Consider the following 22,254-nt stretch of genomic DNA (forward strand, 5'->3'; position numbering starts at 1 on the left):
ATCACATTGTTTCCTTTAAGCGGTTCCAGGGCCTGCCCGGTCATCTGTTTTAGAAACTATGTCTCAATAAGGCCAAATATCCAAGGTTCATTACTAATTCATGAGGATTGTAAGTCATTGTCACAATTTCAATTCACAGCAGTTCTTAAAAAATGCCTGACAATATTGGGAGAGTCTCCAAATGCATTCACTTCACACTCATTTAGGATAGGAGCAGCCACAGAAGCTGCTAGATGGGGCTTAGAGCCTGACATAGTTAAAAAAATCGGGAGATGGGAATCGAGCAGATTTAAGAGCTACATTAGATTGCATTTATTATAAATGGCGTACATGTATATATATGTGTACATTTTGGTAATCGTATAGTAGTTGTGTCTTCATTTAGACAATTGTGTGATAATTGTGTTTTTGTTTTTGTTTTAGCTGAACAGCAATGCCTGGTTTGGATCATGGGACATTCATTTGTTTTTTGGGGGGCCTTACGTGCAGCAGTCAGGCCTAATGGCAGACAGTTGCGGTTGCCCAGTTCCTTGGCACAGGTGACATGGATAGGAAAGAGGGGAATGCAGTGGCATCAGCTGTTGAAAGAAATCCAGTATCATGTGGAGTTCTACCGCCCCCCGGACGTCTTACTTATCCATTTAGGTGGTAATGATTTAGCAATAAGAACATCAAGACATTTAGTTAGGAACATAAAGCTTGATATGTTGAATTTATGGAGGTCTTACCCAGAAACAGTGGTGGTCTGGTCGGATATAGTAGCTAGACAAATGTGGAGAACAGCGCGATCAGTGGCTCGCATCAATAATACAAGGATAAAGGTTAATAAAAAAATAACAAAATTTGTGTTGGAAAATGGAGGGGTGGCCATACGTCACCAGATGCTTGAAAATACAAAGGAACAATTTTGGAGAGATGATAAGGTACATCTTAATGACATTGGCATTGATATATGGATGTTGGGAATACAAGAAGGAGTAGAACGAGCCATTAAGTTGTGGAGGAACTCACTCTTGTAAGGTGTCACAAGAGCGAGTCTTGGCGGGATGTGGTTGTTTAAACCCCCTCTTTGTTGGTTGGAGAATTATGTTTTTAATGGGGTCCCTGGGCCAGAGCTCAGCGGACAGTGGAATATGGGTCCCTGGGGAGGAGCTCAGTGGACAGTGGAATAGATGGGTCCCTGGGGAGGAGCTCAGCGGACACAAGGAAAATGATCAAGGGGTATACCCAGATTCCCCCTTGAGCTAGGTGTACACGGCGGAGGGGGATATGGGGCTGGGATTTATAACAACCACATCTCTGGGCCGATAATCTTGTTTTTCTTGTTGATGTTTTTTCTTATAAAAAATAAAGGGCTGCTGTGGCCAAAATTTTAATCCATGTCACGCAGTGTGTGGTGTCTTATTTATTAGGTTACCAGGAGCGCAATTCACTAGTCCATCACTCAAGCAGAGTGAAGGCAGATAGCCGTAACGTACATGACTGAGGCAGTGATAGATCCAGGAAAGGGTTAAGGAGTAAGGGATGGGGTTTTTACCTAAGGAATGTGGTGGGGGGTCAGCGAGCAGGAGGAGAGATGGGGGGCAGGGGCCATATAAGAAATAGGTCCCATGTTAAGGTGTCATTCCTTTGTCCTGGACTCAAAGACTGAACCAGCAGTTGTCCCACCCACCCTCCCTATAATAAAGGGAAATGTATCAATATCAGGACATTGCAACACTGTCAATATTCTAACAATGTTTTGGTATTCAACATCATCGGTATTTTATCAACATTATTAGTATTGTATCAATTGTTATCAGTAATGTATCCAAATTGACAATGTCATATCAACATATTAATATTGTATTAACATTTTAATATTGTATGTTACAGCAGCATTTGGCGGCGGGATGTGGTTGTTTAAACCCCCTCTTTGTTGGTTGGAGAATTATGTTTTTAATGGGGTCCCTGGGCCAGAGCTCAGCGGACAGTGGAATATGGGTCCCTGGGGAGGAGCTCAGTGGACAGTGGAATAGATGGGTCCCTGGGGAGGAGCTCAGCGGACACAAGGAAAATGATCAAGGGGTATACCCAGATTCCCCCTTGAGCTAGGTGTACACGGCGGAGGGGGATATGGGGCTGGGATTTATAACAACCACATCTCTGGGCCGATAATCTTGTTTTTCTTGTTGATGTTTTTTCTTATAAAAAATAAAGGGCTGCTGTGGCCAAAATTTTAATCCATGTCACGCAGTGTGTGGTGTCTTATTTATTAGGTTACCAGGAGCGCAATTCACTAGTCCATCAGTCATGCTCATTTTACAAAATTTACTTGTGTTTCAAAACCTATACATCCTAGCTGACAACTAATCTCATCTAAACTCATCCTGATAGTGCCAGTATAGCACTGGCTTTAGGTTATATAGGAAAATCCTGGTGATTGGTGCGCTTTAAGTAGAAACACAAAAAGTAAATTTGGCCAACGGAGACACAACTTTTTATATGATGGAATAAAGGAATATCAGAGGTAATTGTATCAATGTCTATAATCTTAGGTTACAATTCACAAAGAAAATGAGCAGTTTTCTTTTTCTTTTGTGTACTATTGATTGTATTTTATATAATGATGATCTTGTCAGCAGTTACTTTAGTGCTCAAATTGGAAGTCAGTAATTTACCTTTCTCATCTCCAAGAGACAAATTATAATAAACCTCTGAAGAATTAAATTAAATTATTAGTAAATACTATAGCACACAAAAGCTCTAGCATTTTAAGTGCTTAACTTGTTTGGTCTAATCATACGTTTTAAGATTCACTAAATGATATGAATGCAAGAGTAATCAAAATAATTATTTGGTTGTTTTCCTGTTTAACCATATTGGGCAATGTCCCTAATAATGTACAATGGTATTGAAAATCTGGCTAGCAAGAGAAGTGACCACCTACTCAAGGCAACAGTGGTGAACGCATAAGCTGGTATAAAAAGCTGCAGTCCCCATCTGAGGAACTGGTATCATTCAGTAGCACTAGAGGGAAGACTGGTGGAAAATTAATGTAGGAGGAAAGGTAGTCTCTATTTCTCTGGTACCCCAATGTAAATGCACTTGGTGTCAGTGAATTATTATTTTGAAGCTTAGCAAAGATTAGCAAAACTGTTATGAAAATAGAATGGATGCTCAACTGATCAGTTAAAGAAAATCCATCAGCATGTATTTGATATACAATCTGAGAGCAGCATAACATAGAGGCATAGACTCTGATTAGTAATGTGTATCTTACTAGTCTGCTTGCTGTAGTTTCAATAAAAGTAGTGTTTTATCAGCAGGATATTATCACTAGAGGTCTATTTGTCTTGTGCCTCATAGTCCTCCTGCTCTGTGTTACCACACCCTTACCACTGATTAGCATCTTTCTATCATGGTACATTGTACCAAACACAAACATCTTCCAATCAGTATTTTAAGTAAGCTTATACAGGGCTCAGCATTCTGAGAACTACTGGATCTTTAGCAGATCTACAGCCCAGTAACTGACACATTTTTGGAATCTGGGTCTCTGTAAAAGGAAGCTGCAGAGTTCAGTTATTAATATTGTGTATTATAATAACACTTGTGCCTTTTTTCTTAAATTAGAGAAATGCTAAAGACATGTTGTGTCACTACTAATCTTCCCATCTTTTGCCTGGTCTGTAATATTATCTATATCCACACTGTATATTGCAGAAGCTGTTGGAATCACATTATTTCTTGCATTCCTTTAATTCCACAGTTTTTGGAGCACTTTTCAAATGTAGTTGTTTACTTATACTTCACTGACTAATGCAATTGGAGTGGAATACTATAAGAGTATAAAACTTAGCATTTATTGAAATACTTTTAATAACTTGTCATAAGACAAACAAATGAATACGTTATATACACCCGAAATCTATTAAGTCGTACAGTATCCCCATTCAATGTGCAGGGTTGCCTGTACAAGCTGAGCTGAAACACAAAGCTGGACTGCTTCTAATATTCATCATTGCCCTGCCTGATTCTCCGTGACCACGATTTATATTACAGTATTCCACTCCAATTGAATTTGCTAGTGAAGTATGTTGTATTTTTTCCATGGAAAGATCTTTTTTGAGAATCAGGTTGCAGTGAATTTGTAATAGTTTACTTAATGGCACTGTAGCATCTCTATCATCTCTATGAACTACATCAGATCAGGACAAAGAGAAGACAAAGATTGTGCACAGCTAGAAGGGAAGGTATCCAGCCTGATTTTTAATGTTAAACTTTTTTTTAGGGCTAATGACTTATTCCATTTCCATTATAGATTTTGAAGCATGGGGACATAAAACTTCCAGGTCTCAATGGGTCATGGTTTCCAAATCATTAAGTAATATTATACAAATAAACAGATCACATCTCTTTCTTAATTTAATCCATTTGGTGTTAGGGTTTTTAATTTGTAAATTAAAAATGTACAATATTGAGAGCCCCCAGTAGATGGCACTAAAGATGAGCAGAGCAGTGGATATTCGAGTTCACCAAATTTGCACAGACTGAAAAAAAAAGTTTGGTTCGGGAACCAAACTTAACCCAAACCCTAGAAAATGAACCACATACAAGTAAATGTTCCCTACAAGAAGTTCTGTGCTGTAAAATGGAGGTAGTAAGTGCTAGGGGACTGTAAAGTAAGCTAAATGGGGGTAAGAGCAGAACGGTTATACATACAGGAAATAATACTGCAGTCAGATACTTTTCTATGCCCGCTCATTCAGCTTCATGAATATTCACTGCTGCCCCTACCCACAATCTGTGCTAGTGTCTGTGATTAGCTGTAGACTGCTATGCATGATCCCACGTTCTGTATCAGTCCTGTGATTTGTTGCAGAACAGTTTGCTGTATGGATGTCTAAAAAGAAATTAATAAGTATATTTAAAAAAGTGGCATGGGCTCCCACCATAATTTTGATACCCAGCATAGGCACAACAAGACAACTAGGAGCTGTAACCTCCTGTGATCCGCTTTACCATGGCTGATTAAAGAGAAGGGATCCCACGCCATTTTTTAAAAAATATTTAGGTTCACCCATTTTTGATAACTAGCCATGGAAAAGCTGACAGCTGGGCGCTGGTATTATCAGGGTGGAAAAAGACATGGTATTGGCCTCTGAAAATAGGAGATCACAACCACCCAAAATTGAGCCTCACATTGGATGTACCAATTCTAGTACTTTGCCAGGCTCTTCCTGATTTTCCTGGTGCGAAGGCAATCAGAGTAATATATGAGGTTGATGACAGCTGTGGTTTATCAAAAATCACAGTTGTCATCAAGCTATAGGTTAGTAATGGGGAGGCGTCTTTGAGACACAAAACAGAAATTAGCGACGATCAGCTCAGCTGAAATTCAGTCAAATGTGCCTCAGGAGTAGTCCCGGAGAATAATGAGCAGGTGCAAGTATGCTTGAGGCTGGTCTCTACCATCGAAGTAAACGAAGAAACAAAATAATCCAGCTCCTGCAGAAAAAAATATTTCACTCTAACTAATCCATGTTAAAAGTCCATAACAAAATGTCATAAAATTAGTGACAAAGATATTTAAAAAAACATTGAAAACATACATGAACCTTACGCATTTCAGATGCGATTTTCCTTAATCAAAGGCATAGCTAACATAGTGGTACAAAACATATATATACATGTCAAGAACATTAGAAATGACCAAGTCATGGTGGAGACCGTAACCCATATGAGGATTTAAGCAATGCTGTGGCTAGAATTCCCAACAAACCATCAAGGAAGGAACAATAAAAGCATTATGTTAAATTAATATTGTAAAAATAAAACCAAAAAAGGATGAATGAAATACAAACAGTGTAGCAGTGACTGACATATATACAGTGCCTACAAGTAGTATTCAACCCCCTGAAGATTTAGCAGGTTTACACATTCGGAATTAACTTGGCATTGGGACATTTGGACTGTAGATCAGCCTGGAAGTGTGAAATGCACTGCAGCAAAAAAGAATGTTATTTCTTTTTTTTTTTTTTTTTTTAATTGTGAAAAGTTTATTCAGAGTGTCATTTATTATTCAACCCCTCAATCCACCAGAATTCTGTTTGGTTCCCCTAAAGTAGTAAGAAGTATTTCAGGCACAAAGAACAATGAGCTTCACATGTTTGGATTAATTATCTCTTTTTCCAGCCTTTTCTGACTAATTAAGACCCTCCCCAAACTTGTGAACAGCACTCATACTTGGTCAACATGGGAAAGACAAAGGAGCATTCCAAGGCCATCAGAGACAAGATCGTGGAAGGTCACAAGGCTGGCAAGGGGTACAAAACCCTTTACAAGGAGTTGGGCCTACCTGTCTCCACTGTTGGGAGCATCATCCGGAAGTGGAAGGCTTATGGAACTACTGTTAGCCTTCCACGGCCTGGACAGCCTTTGAAAGTTTCCACCCGTGCCGAGACCAGGCTTGTCCGAAGAGTCAAGGTTAACCCAAGGACAACAAGGAAGGAGCTCCGGGAAGATCTCATGGCAGTGGGGACATTGGTTTCAGTCAATATCATAAGTAACGTACTCCACCGCAATGGTCTCCGTTCCAGACGAGCCCGTAAGGTACCTTTACTTTCAAAGCGTCATGTCAAGGCTCGTCTACAGTTTGCTCATGATCACTTGGAGGACTCTGAGACAGACTGGTTCAAGGTTCTCTGGTCTGATGAGACCAAGATCGAGATCTTTGGTGCCAACCACACACGTGACGTTTGGAGACTGGAGGGCACTGCATACGACCCCAAGAATGCCATCCCTACAGTCAAGCATGGTGGTGGCAGCATCATGCTGTGGGGCTGTTTCTCAGCCAAGGGGCTTGGCCATCTGGTCCGCATCCATGGGAAGATGGATAGCACGGCCTACCTGGAGATTTTGGCCAAGAACCTCCGCTCCTCCATCAAGGATCTTAAGATGGGTCATCATTTCATCTTCCAACAAGACAACGACCCAAAGCACACAGCCAAGAAAACCAAGGCCTGGTTCAAGAGGGAAAAAATCAAAGTGTTGCAGTGGCCTAGTCAGTCTCCTGACCTTAACCCAATTGAAAACTTGTGGAAGGAGCTCAAGATTAAAGTCCACATGAGACACCCAAAGAACCTAGATAACTTGGAGAAGATCTGCATGGAGGAGTGGGCCAAGATAACTCCAGAGACCTTTGCCGGCCTGATTAGGTCTTATAAAAGACGATTATTAGCTGTAATTGCAAACAAGGGTTATTCCACAAAATATTAAACCTAGGGGTTGAATAATAATTGACCCACACTTTTATGTGGAAAATGTATTAAAATTTAACTGAGCAACATAACTTGTTGGTTTGTAAGATTTATGCATCTGTTATTAAATCCTGCTCTTGTTTGAAGTTTGCAGGCTCTAACTTATTTGCATCTTATCAAACCTGCTAAATCTGCAGGGGGTTGAATACTACTTGTAGGCACTGTATGTACCATGAGATACAGAATGAGAACACATAATATATCTATTTCAAATTATAGCTCATGACTATGCAAAAATTCATGCATGAAAATAAACCAAATGTATAAACAAATATACATGTGAAAAATACTAAAAAATTATCTATCAAAATTATTGATGGGCGGACCCAGACTGTAAAAGTCCGGCTCTTCGTGGGTTCAAAAGTTCTCCAGCTCCAACCCTGGGCCCGGAGTTTTCAGGGAACTCCAGGTAGCGATCCGGGTTTGGCAACTCGGGTAATTAAAAAAATAATTACATAAATAAAAATAAAGAAAAAAATGGGAAAGCAGGCACATTATACTTACCGAGTCTCTTGTTCAGCTGTACACTGCATCAAGGCAACTCATACTACTTCTAGGGTGACTAATTATCTTTCATGTATATGCTCTACTTCCCTCCTGCAGTCGCCGTGTCTCTGAGTGGTTGCAGTCAGACGCGCTACCACCCTGTGTTTCAACATGTCTGACTGCTTTCAATCAAAGACACTGTCTATGTGTCAAATTTGATGTAAAAATAAATAAATAAATTGGATTAGGGTTCCCCCATATTATGATACCCAGCAGAGATAAAGCATTTGGCTACAAGCTGCAGCCCTTGCTGTGTGCTTATCTTGGCTGTGTAACAAAATAAGAGGGACCCCATGTGTCTTTGTTTTTTTTTTGTTTTGTTTTTTTAATTATTTATTTAAATAAATAGTTTAAAAACCGGCATGCGGCATCCCCAAATTTTGACACCCAGCCATGATAAAGCTGACAGCTGGGGGCTTGTATTCTCAGGCTGGGGAGACCCATGCTTATTGCCCCCAAGCCTAAAAATAACCTGCAGCTCCCCAGGAATGTTCTATATATTAGATGTGACAATCCCAGCACTTTACCCGGCTTATCCCAATTGCGCTGATGCGGGGGCAATCGGGATAATAAGAGGTTAATGACAGCTTACAGGTAGATTAGTAATGCCTAGATTAGTAATTAGAGGCATCTGAGATCCTCCATTACTAATCTCTAAGTGAAAATAAATAAACATAAACACTGAAAAAATCTTTTATTTGAAATAAAGTACAAAAAAGCCCCACCCTCTATCCCCATTCATGAATCACCAAAACATGCAGGTCTGACGTAATCCACACTAGGTCCCACAATGATTCTAGCTTTGCTACATTACTGTAGGCACAGCACACATGCATAGAACATGATTGCCCACTGAGCTGTAGCGGTGAAGTCACTCAGGTTATTTGCGGTTACAGCTGAAGGTTCCCACTGTCCTCCACCTGTGACCACAGGTAACCTGTCACAGACCTGCAGCTCCTGGCAGGAAATTTCTGCACCATATTCTTGCACCCAATCTAAACCTCCTGGCAAACCTCCTGGCAAAAAAAGCATCAAAACACCCTGCAGTTTTGATGCTATGGTGATGCAATATTTTTCCAGGAAGTATAAATTGGGTGCAAGAATATAATGTAAAAAATTCAGAACCAAATCAGCATCTCATGGTCAAAAAATGCACAAAAAAGGTTTTGACTGCGTTTCGGTGCAGTTTTCTGCCAAGAAGTACAAATTTGGTGCTGAAATTTAGTGCAGACATTTCAGCACTAAATTTGCAGCACCTGTCAGAAAACTAAATTGAGATAAGTAGCAAAATTAATAGTTTCAATTTTTAAAGAATTAATATTGGTCGGGTCTCCAGTCCTCCTCCAGATGATCAGTACATTGTCAATGTACCTGGCCTATCTATATATATAATTGCCTTATTCTGTCTGTCTGTCTGTCATGCTCCAAAATTGTGTCACCGTGACATGTCCTTACGGTGACACAAAGCTGATTGGCCGCTGGGCTCGCCATGGCCCCGCCCCCCCACACGGATTGGCCTCTCGCCCCGGCTCTCTGCAGGCCCCGCCCCCCTCACGCAATGCACGCTCGCTCTGGCCCAACTGACACGGAGCTCCGATTCCCAGGTGAGTACACACACACATCAGATCACACTCACTCTCACACTCACTCTCACACACACCTCACACATCACAACATGCTGGGATATCGCTTGCTTCTACACCGGCTCCATCAGGATCCCGGCAGCGCCAGACATAACCTTGCGATGCTGGGATCTTGACGGAGGCCGTGAAAGCTGGTAACCATTATACACATCGGGTAACTAAGGTCCCTTAGTTACCCGATGTGTATCATAGTTACCAGTGTACACCGGCTCACACTCACTCTCACACACACCTCACACACACATCACATCGCATCCACACATCAAGGTCCTGCAGCTGCGGAACATACACACACATAACAGCACACACACACACACACATACACACACACACAAATCAGATCACACTCACACACACCTCACACATCACATCGCATCCACATACTCACAGCATCCTGGGATATCGCTTGCTTCTCGGCGGCGATACTGTGCTGTTGTGAGCTTCCAGGACCTGCCGGGGGATCACATGGCCAGAAGCATGTGATATCCCCGGATGTTGTGAGTATCAGCGCGTATGTGCAATATCGTCAGTGTGTGTGTCTTTGTGTGTGAGTGTATGCGATCGGGTGTGTGTGAGTGTATGCGATCGGGTGTGTGTGAGTGGATGCGATCGGGTGTGTGTGAGTGGATGCGATCGGGTGTGTGTGAGTGGATGCGATCGGGTGTGTGAGTGTCGGCAGAGGAGCACGGCGTGCTGGAGGAGGCTGGGAGCAGAGAGGCTGATCATGGGGAAGGCTGGGAGGAGAGAGGCTGATTCTGGGGGAGGCTGGGAGGGGGAGGGGGAGGCTGGGACGAGGGAGGCTGATGCTGGTGGAGGCTGATGCTTGGGGAGGCTGATGCTGGGGGAGGCTGGAAGGAGAGAGGCTAATGCTGGTGGAGGCTGATGCTTGGGGAGGCTGATGCTGGGGGAGACTGGGAGGGGAAGGCTGATGCTGAGGGAGGCTGGGAGGAAGGAGGCTGGGAGGAGAGAGGCTGATCCTGGGGAAGGCTGGGAACGGGAGGCTGATGCTGAGGGAGGCTGGAAGGAGAGAGGCTGATGCTGGGGGAGGCTGGAAGGAGAGAGGCTGATGCTGGTGGAGGCTGATGCTTGGGGAGGCTGATGCTGGGGGAGACTGGGAGCGGAAGGCTGATGCTGAGGGAGGCTGGGAGGATGAGGCTGGGAAGAAGGAGGCTGGGAGGAGAGAGGCTGATCCTGAGGAAGGCTGGGAAGAGGAGGCTGATGCTGAGGGAGGCTGGAAGGAGAGAGGCTGATGCTGGGAGAGGCTGGAAGGAGAGAGGCTGAGGCTGGGAGGAGAGAGGCTGATGCTGGGGAAGGCTGATGCTGAGGGAGGCTGGGAGGGGAAAGCTGATGCTGGGGAAGGCTGGGAGGATGGAGGCTGGGAGGAGAGACGCTGATCCTGGGGAAGGCTGGGAGAGGGAGGCTGATGCTGGAGGAGGCTAGAAGGAGAGAGGCTGATGCTGGCGGAGGCTGATGCTGGGGGAGGCTGGAAGGAGAGAGGCTGATGCTGGTGGAGGCTGATGCTTAGGGAGGCTGGGAGAGGGAAGCTGATGCTGAGGGAGGCTGGGAGGAGGGAGGCTGGGAGAGGTAGGCTGAGAGAAGAGAGGCTGATGCACACACACACACACACACACACGCGCGCGCACTGCACAACACACCACACACACACACACACACACTGGGAACCACAAACAACTGCCCTACACAGACACCCACACACACAGACAACGCTGCACACACACAACACCCAACACACAAACACCGCGGCACACACAAATATAAGCACATACCGCACAACACACACATTGCACAAAACATACCTCCCCCCAAAACACACCACACACACACAAACCGCGCAACACACACACACAACGCTACAGACACACAGTGCTCCACAAACAACGCAACACACGCAACACACATACAACACCGCTCTCACCCCCCGTCACACCCAGACAACACCCAGAACATGTACAGCGCCCTACACAAACACTTGGTAACTACACACAACAACATCTATATATATATATATATATATATATATATAACAAAAATCATACATGAACTACACAATACGTAAATTCTAGAATACCCGATGCGTAGAATCGGGCCACCTTCTAGTGAATGGATAAATGTCAAAAAGGATTATTAATGTTGTGCATATAAGTACTCTTCAACCATCTTGTGAATATATGAGCCAGGGTTGGAGAGAACCTAGCAACCATGCGGCAGCTACAAATTTGTAAAAAAAAATATTTGGGATGAGCGGGGTACAACACAATAATTGGCTTATCTAATGGATGCACCCATTCTGGGCCACTATTTTCAGGCTGGGAGGGGGTCAATAAAAACTCTTTAATGTCTTTTATTGTGCTCTGGGGTTTCCTTAGACACCAGAGAATAATTAACATAAAGCGTAAAAAAACAAAAAGAATCCTTGCAGTCAATTAACCACTCACATCTCTGGCCCATCAAATCTTCAACTTCACTTTTCTGGTCCACTTCTCATCTTTGGATCACTGCCAGTCATGCTGAAATCTCTGGATCTCACTCCCTAGGTCTAGGGAGAGTTCCTAGATTGTAACTGCAAAGGTCATGGTGCATGCTGTGAAACCATATGTCTCAACAAGGGCCGAGACCTTTGAGGGAGGCCTGGGAATTTAAGCGTGGCCAAGAGCAATCTGAATATATGACAAGGATGAAATGGGAGGTCAGAAAGGTATGAGGTGAGTGGTGAAGTGAGTATAAAGATTTTTTTTTAATTACTTAACGTTAAGACATACCCCAAGCGGTTTGCAGCTGTAATCTCAGCAAAAGGTGGCTCTACAAAGTATTAACTTAAAAAGGCTGAATAATATTACACGCCCTAATTTTCAGTTTATCACTTTTCAAAAGTTTAAAATAAGTATTACATTTCATTCAATTTCACAATTGTGTCCCACTTGTTGTTGATTCTTCACCATAACATTACATTTTTTTATCTTTATGTTTGAAGCCTGAAATCTGGGAAAAGGTTAAAAAATTCAAGGGGGCTGAATACTTTCGCAAGGCACTATATAAGAGTTGAGGTAGAGGACTTAGATTTAAAATACCACTCCAGCAATGAAATAAAAAGAAAAAAAATGCAGGAGTGATGCTTTAAGGTTTTACAATTGCTATATGGCCCGAATGTCCAGAAATGATTGTCCATTTACTAGATATAGATGCTCAAAAAAAATGTCAAAACAAAATATCAGATTGCATGAAGAGTACATTTTTCACATCATACTTTCTTGATTGCAGATGCCAAATGATTGAGCCTGATTATCTTTGCATATATATATATATATATATATATATATATATATATATATATATATTTTACAGAGTAAACTCTTATTGACAATCTTCAAAGTTAAGACATCAGTGATATATCTCAATGTTTTCTGCATATAAAAGATTTTGTCTTTAGTTTTTTCCTTAACTTGCACAGAATTTATGATCATCAGTGTTACAATACAGTCTTTTTGCTTCTAAACTTTATCAAATAAATAGGCCTTAAGCAAATCTGTATCCAAAACTCCCTGTATACACTATTGATTTTGTTGTTCCAGTCTGTAACTTATTAAACATGTAGTGAGCGTTCATAAGATGAGCTGTCTGGGTCTTTTTTTTCTGATGTTGGAACAGTGCAGGCTTAGAAATAAATGCATCTTTTAGTTAATCTGTAAAAAGACTGAAGTAAAATGCCCCTGGAAAATATCTTTATACTGTTTAATTAGGAAATTGTAATGTTAGCTTTTGATATACTGTTGTGGATTTAATTGTGGAAAATATATTGTTTCTATTAATGCTCTTTGTCAAATTACAGCCCATTTGATTAGCTAAGAAACATTTTAATGGGATAGCATGATGCGTGTTATTGATTTTATGTTTATGCCAAAAATGAAGGTCTTATAACCAGAGATGTGCGAATAAACTATTCATTACTCACACAAATAGTATAGTATTCACAATAGCCATTACTTGTAAGATTCAAATCTCCTCCCTGCATTTGTGGCGCCTGATTTTCAGCCTCTAAACATGCTGGAATTGCTTGCTAATCAAAGTAATGCCATAGCCATCTTTGCTACTGGCATTACTGTGATTGGTTGGCCGGATCACGTCACTAGTTCTATATAAGACCTGCCAACGCCATCTTAGGTGAATTTTAACCAGAGCGAGCATAGGGAGAGCTGCTGTTGGGGAAGGGACAGTGTTAGTGTGTGGCAGGACCTGCTTGAAGATTCATCAAATAGCTCTTTTCAGGCCTAAATCACAAGACCGCTGTAAGGTGAGTATAATGCAGGGCGACACATGGGAGTAGAGTACAGTTTTTTTAAAAAAGGAATTTAGGCAGAGTTGATTTAATTGACCTACTGCTGCAACAAAACATCATTTAAAAGGGATTATTCTAGAACTGCTGCTATATGAGCATGTTAGTACAGGGAGAGATTTCGGAGTACTGTACGGTTTGCTTTAACAGGTATTTAGGCAGGGTTGATGCTTTTAAATGACCTACTGCTGCAACAAAAAGCTATTTTAAAGGGAAATGTCTAAAATTGCTGCTATCTGGGCATGTTAGTGCTTATCAAGCTTAATGGAGTAAGGTCTACAGAGTGTTTAAAAGAAGACAGTTAGGCAGGGTTGATTGCATTAAATTACTTGGTGCTGCCCCCAACACAACACCATTTTAAAGGGGAATTCTAAAACTGTTACTATCGTTACTTGCTAGTGCTTATAGAGTTTAATTAAGTAAGGTCTACAGAGTGTTTAAAAAAAGCCAGTTAGGCAGTCTTCATTGTGTTCAATTACTTGGTGATACCCCCAATAAAAAGCCAATTTAAAGGGAGAATTCTAAAATTGCTGCTATCTTTGCAAGTTAGTGCTTAAAGAGTTCAATTGAGTAAGGTCTACAGAGTGTTTCAAAATAGGCTGTTAGCCAGGGTTGATTGACAGCCTTTGATTGATTCCATCTCTGTTGTCCGTGGTTGGTGGGAGGAGATGGAGGAAGCAAGCTTGAGTGTTACCACATCACCAAACACCATGGACTTGGACCTCATGGAAGCATCCGACACATGAGCACCTTCTTGCTGCACTATCTGCAATATGATTCCCAAATTGTTAGGATTAGGCATAGTGCTGCCTACAGATTTCCCACTCTGTTAGATCCATGGAATAAGAGTACATTTTACCAGATGCTTCACCCTCTGGCACATGCCAGATTATTGAAACCAACTTGTACACAATCTTAAGAGTGTTCTTTTCCAAAACAGCAATGAGGTTCACAGTGAGCATCGTCATTCTACACTTTCAACCGTGTGAATGTCGAGTCATCATCGCAGAAACATTAGCAACACCAGCAAGCAGCAGTTTACGTGGCATCAGCAATTTCTATGATTTTGGAACACATTTTTTTGGACCATCCCGTGCACTAGCAAAACAGAGTTCAAGTCTAACACATAGTGAATGACAGTAGAGGATGGTGCTGGAGTATCTAGAGCTTAATATTGATGCCATCAGTTGGAAGCTCTTGCATTTTGGTCTTTAAAAATGGAAGAGTGGCCTGAGTTCGCCTGTTATGCCTTGGAGCTTTTGTCATGTCAGGCAGCCAGCATTTTCTTAGAATGTGTCTTCAGCACTGCTGGTGGTGTCCTAATGGATACGTGCTTCTGGCTGTCTCCTAAAAGTGTAGACTGCCTAATTTTCATCAAGTTGAACAAGTCATGGATCTCCAATGACTTTCCTACTCAAGTCACAAAATCACAGTCTGTGCAGACTAGGCAATGGTGTAGTTTTCAGTTTACTGCATTGATCTTGCATTATTGCAGTCTCATACCTTTGTTGTGTGACTTCTGTGTCTGCTGTTGCTGATGTTACTAACAAGTGCCTTGGTGGTGCAACAATCCACCACTGCTACTTTTACAATTTGGCTTTTTTATATCTTTGAAACACCTAACATTCCTCCTATTTCTCCTCTTTTTGCTTCCTTCTGTGTCATGACGACCAGCCCTGTTTGGTGCATGGCCCACACCTGACTGCTGTGCAAAGACATTATGGGTACTGTTGGGCAATTGATGCCACTGCCTACTGTCTGGTTCTAATTTTTGGTAATGTGGAGACTTCATGATGGATCTCCAAATTGTATTTTATCTGTAGTTGCAGGGTTCTCAGAGCAACAGACGTATGCCTATCACTCATCCACCCATTGATTTGAAAGCTGTAAATGCTGGACTAGACCCTGTGTTATGTATGGCCCATGCTTGACTGCAGCACTAAGACACTATGGTAGTGTGGGGCAATTGATTCCACTGTCTTGCTGTTGGCCTCTACTTTTTGGAAATGTGGAGACTCCAAGATGGGTTTCCAAGTTGTATAATATCTGTAGTTGCAGTGTTCTCAGAGCAACAGGCCTACTTCTGTTACACATTTAATTCTTGATTGGAAAGCTGTAAATTCTAGGCCAAATCTGGTATCATGTATGGCCCATGCTTGACTGCAGTGCTAAGATACTATGGATACTGTGAGAAATGGATGCCACTGTCCAGCTGTTGGCCTCTATTTTTTAGAAACGTAGAGACTCCAAGATGGGTCTCAAAGTTGTATCTTGTTTGTAGTGGCAGGGTTCACAGAGCAACAGGCCTATTCTTGTCACTTATCCACCTCTTGATTTAAAGCTATAAATGCTGGGCCAGACCCTGTGTCATGTATGGCCCATGCTTGACTGCACCGCTAAGACACTATGGGAACTGCAGGTCAATTATTGCCACTGTCCTGCTGTCTGCCTTTAATTTTTGAACATGAGACTCCAAGATGGGTCTCCAAGTTGTATCTTGTCTGTAGTGGCAGAGTTCTGAGAGCAACAGGCCTACTAGTCCTGTCACTCATCCAATATTTCTTAGGTTAATAGTCTAGGAAGTTAATGGCTATTCCACAAAAGTGAGGTTCCACTGTAAAATTATTTGAGCTGTTTTGGCAGCTTTTGGGCCCCCATTAAGGTGTTGTCTATACTTTTGTTTTTGCCTCCCATTGAATTCAATGGGATTTGGATATGTTCATCAAACCATTTGTCTACCCATTTGGCAAACTCAGGTGAAGTCGGCAAAATCTGAACCAAACCTCGGGAGATTCTCTTATCTTTAGTAGCAAGTAGAATAGAGCTAACCCTGTCTACACCAGTTTTATGTGTACATTATATATTGACAGTAATCTGCTAATCACTGTTGGGGGTGTGGGCAGCAAGTCAGGTCAGAGATAAACTCTTGTTGATAAAACACTCATTGTAGTAAAACAACAGCATATGACCTAATATGTAACACACCCCTGAAATCAGTGCCTCGGGCTCTACATCATGCTGCCCTCACATTACATACCAAAAACCTGCTGACACATTTCCTTTTTAGGTAATGTACTAAGCCATCTCATTTTTTCCTGTTGGTGTAATAAAAATTTTTGCATTGGTACCTGAGATCAGACAAGCCTTGTACACTGACAGTTACTATCAGTGCATGTTCTTGCCTATAAATCGATCGCCACCCTCATTTAATCAACACCAGCAACATGTGCGAGTCCCCTAAAGCACTCATTAAAGAGGGGTTTCCCTGACAGCTATAAGCTTTGTAGAGACTGCCCTAGTATAAGTTATGGCAATATACTTTTCAGGCATTTATACTTATGTCTCATGAAGTGGATTTACTACCCGTTTTGCTCTTTCTATATGAGTTGTGGTGGTTTCTAGTCTCTATAACGTCTGATCATCATGACAGATCAATATAATGCAATTTGCTCTGCACCTGATTTTCTGTTCATCCATTTTGTTATTTAAATAAAGCATTTTTTTAATTGAAATAAAAAGAAGGGACAACCGCTTTAACTTAACTTTTTTAATATTTCATTTATAAAGCATCTATTCTGTAAACTCATTCTGAAGAGCAAAGAGCTAAACATTTTTCACATTTCAATTCTGACATAGTGAAATTCCTCAGTGCTGGGAGTTTTAGACATGTCACACATCATTTTATGAATTATTTGTTATGTGACCTCAAAAATTCACTTTCTGATGTCTGTCTGCAAACTGAGTGCATTAAATATATTTTTTCAGTTATTAACATTTTTAATTATAGATTACATTGTTCTGTTCTTTCCTGGAATACTTATGCATTATTAATGCAATTTTCCTGTCAAGAAGCCACAGCCATGTCAACTATTGTCCAGACAAAGGCGTGACCACGCAACATGTCATCTGTCCTAGTGGTTTAACTAAAAAGAAGCATTTTATACTTAATTGTATGCCTTATAGTCCATCTACTACCCAATTAGTAGTTTAGCTAGAACATTTAACCTTAATGTGCACTTTTATGAAAATACATGCAAATGCATTGATAAGAAACTCCAAATTTGTGACTATTCTTATCCAAAAATATCTGATCGAGGTCTACAATGTTGTCCTATTTTCTACTACACATTAGGCTGGGGCCTCACATGCATTACTAAAAGGGCATCGCGTGACACTCAGCTCCCGCTCTGCTGGAGTGAAAGCCGAGTGTCATGCCACTGTGATCCGATCCTGCGATCTCAGCACGGCTGCAGAGGAGGGACTAATCTCTCTATCACCTCCATTATCAGCTGATGCGTATATCGCACTGTACTCCGATGTAATGTGAGTGCAATGCGATGTTTCTCTCGCACCAATAGACTTGTATGGGTGCGTGTGAAAATGAATCGGATTCCACCCACAGCATGCTGCGATTGTTTTCTCGGTCCGATTAGGTCCCCATAGAATAAGGGGTACTTTACACGCTGCAACATCGCTACCGATATATCGTCAGGGTCCCAACGTTAGTGACGCACATCCGGCACCGGTAGTGACATCGCAGCATGTAACACTAATGAGCGTCGATCAATGATCGCAAAATCGTTCCAAAACGGTGATCGTCGACACGTCGTTCATTTCCTTAATATCGCTGAAGCCACCGGTACGATGTTGTTTGTCGTTTCTGCGGCATCAAACATCGCTATGTGTCGCCGCGGGAATGACAAACATCTCCTTACCTGCGTCCACCGGCAATGCTGAAGGAAGGAGGTGGGATGCATGTTACGTCCCGCTCATCTCCGCCCCCTCCGCTTCTATTGGCCGACGTCGTTATGACGCCGAACGCACCTCCCCCTTGAGGGAGGGATTGTTCTGCTGTCAGAGCGACGTCGCTGACCAAGTATGTGCATGTGACGCTGCTGTAGCGATAATGTTCGCTACGGCAGCGAGCACCAAATGTCGCACGAGTGACAGGGGTGGGTGCTATCGTGCTCGACATCGCTAGCAATCTCTAGCAATGTCGTAGCGTGTAAAGTACCCCTAACATTGGTCTGAATGGAATGCGATTTTTTTTATCGCATTCCACTTGCTCCATTTTACTTGCTTTGTGTCCTTAGCCTTATACTTCATGTACAATAAAGAGCTCTGTACTGCATGGACACTATGTGCAGCCACATCTTCCCTATATACAGCATATTTATATTTAAATATAATACAAAGGTAGATATTGACCCCATATACCTCAATGGATTAGAATTCAGCAGAATTCAAAACTTGCAATAAATTATATTGCAGTTATGTGCATGAATTCATAGTGTTTTCTATCCAGTCCATACAAACAATTTACAGTTGCAGTACTTTTTACACCACAAATGATTTAACAAGATGAAAAATGTATATCAGTTTTCAATTTATCTGTTTCCTAAGTTTATCTCGAGTGATTATGTATCATGTTTCTTTAGGTTAATACCACATTTTCCAGTTATGAATGAGCCAAAATGTATGAATTAACTGGTGTCAGGTACATTAATGTTTTTTTTTCCTGTGCTTTACCACAATAGTTAAACTTTTATTTCTGATGATCCTCTTAAGATCCCCAAAGTGTCTAGTGGTCATCCCAGTTGTTTCATTTTGTATTTAACCAAGATGCATTTATGAAGGGAATTTTGTTACTTACCGTAAATTCCTTTTCTTCTAGCTCTTATTGGGAGACCCAGACGATTGGGGTATAGCTACTGCCCTCCGGAGGCCACACAAAGCACTACACTAAAAAGTGCAAGGCCCCTCCCCTTCTGGCTATACCCCCCCCGTGGTATCACGGGTTCTCCAGTTTTAGTGCCAAAGCAAGAAGGAGGAAGCCAATAACTGGTTTAAACAAATTAACTCCGAATAACGTCGGAGAACTGAAAAACCGTTCAACATGAACAACATGTGTACCCGCAAACAACAAAACAATCCCGAAGGACAACAGGGCGGGTGCTGGGTCTCCCAATAAGAGCTAGAAGAAAAGGAATTTACGGTAAGTAACAAAATTCCCTTCTTCTTCAGCGCTCTATTGGGAGACCCAGACGATTGGGACGTCCAAAAGCTGTCCCTGGGTGGGTAAAGAGATACCTCATGTTAGAGCTGCAAAACAGCCCTCCCCTACGGGGGTGTCACTGCTGCCTGCAGGACTCTTCTACCTAAGCTGGCATCCGCCGAAGCATAGGTATGCACCTGATAATGCTTGGTGAAAGTGTGCAGACTCGACCAGGTAGCTGCCTGGCACACTTGTTGAGCCGAAGCCTGGTGTCGTAATGCCCAGGACGCACCCACGGCTCTGGTTGAGTGGGCTTTTAACCCTGAAGGAACCGGAAGCCCCGCAGAACGGTAGACCTCTAGAATTGGTTCTTTGATCCATCGAGCCAGGGTGGCTTTAGAAGCCTGCAACCCCTTGCGCGGACCAGCGACAAGGACAAAAAAATGTATCGGAACGGCGCATGGGCGCCGTGCGGGAAATGTAGATTCTGAGTGCTCTCACCAGATCTAGCAAACGTAAGTCCTTTTCATACCGGTGAACCGGATGAGGACAAAAGGAAGGCAAGGATATATCCTGATTAAGATGAAACGAGGATACGACCTTAGGGAGAAACTCCGGAATGGGGCGCAGCACTACCTTGTCCTGGTGGAACACCAGGAAGGGAGCCTTGGATGACAGAGCTGCCAGCTCCGACACTCGCCGAAGCGATGTGATCGCAACAAGAAACGCCACTTTCTGTGACAGGCGAGAAAAGGAAACTTCCTTCAGAGGCTCGAAAGGCGGCTTCTGGAGAGCAACTAGTACCCTGTTCAGATCCCATGGATCTAACGGCCGCCTGTACGGGGGCACAATATGACAGACCCCCTGCAGGAACGTGCGCACCTTAGGAAGACGTGCTAGACGCTTCTGAAAAAACACGGATAGTGCCGAGACTTGCCCTTTAAGGGAGCTGAGCGACAAGCCCTTTTCCAACCCCGATTGCAGGAAGGAAAGAAAGGTGGGCAATGCAAATGGCCAAGGGGATACTCTCTGTGCAGAGCACCAGGATAAGGAAATCTTCCACGTTCTGTGGTAGATCTTAGCAGACGTTGACTTCCTAGCTTGTCTCATTGTGGCTACGACTCCTTGAGATAATCCTGCGGACGCTAGGATCCAGGACTCAATGGCCACACAGTCAGGTTCGGGGCCGCAGAATTCTGATGGAAAAACGGCCCTTGGGACAGTAAGTCTGGTCGGTCTGGCAGTGACCACGGTCGACCGACCGTGAGATGCCACAGATCCGGATACCACGATCTCCTCGGCCAGTCCGGGGCGACGAGTATGACGCGGCTGCAATCGGATCTGATTTTTGCGCAGTACTCTGGGCAAGAGTGCCAGAGGTGGAAACACATAAGGGAGCCGGAACTGCGACCAATCTTGCACTAAGGCGTCTGCCGCCAGAGCTCTGTGATCGCGCGATCGTGCCATAAATGCCGGGACCTTGTTGGTGTGCCGAGACGCCATTAGGTCGACGTCCGGCACCCCCCAGCGGCAACAGATTTCCTGAAACACGTCCGGGTGAAGGGACCATTCCCCCGCGTCCATACCCTGGCGACTGAGGAAGTCTGCTTCCCAGTTTTCTACGCCCGGGATGTGAACTGCGGATATGGTGGATGCTGTGTCCTCCACCCACATGAGGATTCGCCGGACTTCCTGGAAGGCTTGCTGACTGCGCGTCCCTTCTTGGTGGTTGATGTATGCCACCGCTGTGGAGATGTCCGACTGGAATCGGATCTGCTCTCTTTCTAGCCACTTCTGGAAAGCTAGTAGGGTAAGATACCCTGCCCCGATTTCCAGAACATTGATCTGAAGGGTGGACTCCTGCTGAGTCCACGTCCCCTGAGCCATGTGGCGGAGACAAACTGCTCCCCACCCTGACAGACTCGTATCTGTCGTGACCACTATGAGGTGGGAATAAGCCACTATTGCAGATAGTCCTCGGCCGTCTGGGAAAGGGAGACTTTCCTGTCCAGGGAGGTTGACTGCCCGTTCCATTGGCGGAGAATGTCCCATTGCAGTTGGCGCAGATGAAAATGCGCAAAGGGAACTGCCTCGATGGCTGCCACCATCTTCCTTAGGAAGTGTATGAGGCGCCTTAAGGGGTGCGACTGGCCTTGAAGGAGAGACTGCACCTCTGTCTGCAGTGAACGCTGCTTGTTCAGCGGAAGCTTCACTATTGCTAATAGAGTATGAAACTCCATGCCGAGATACGTTAGTGATTGAGTCGGAGACAGATTTGACCTTGCCAAATTGATGATCCACCCGAAAGTCTGGAGAGTCTCCAGCGTAACATTCAGGCTGCGTTGGCATGCCTCGAGGGAGGGTGCTTTGACGAGTAGATCGTCCAAGTACGGGATCACCGGGTGTCCCTGAGAGTGC

This window comes from Anomaloglossus baeobatrachus, chromosome 6 (assembly GCF_048569485.1).
Source record: "Anomaloglossus baeobatrachus isolate aAnoBae1 chromosome 6, aAnoBae1.hap1, whole genome shotgun sequence".
NCBI classification, from domain to species: domain Eukaryota; kingdom Metazoa; phylum Chordata; class Amphibia; order Anura; family Aromobatidae; genus Anomaloglossus; species Anomaloglossus baeobatrachus.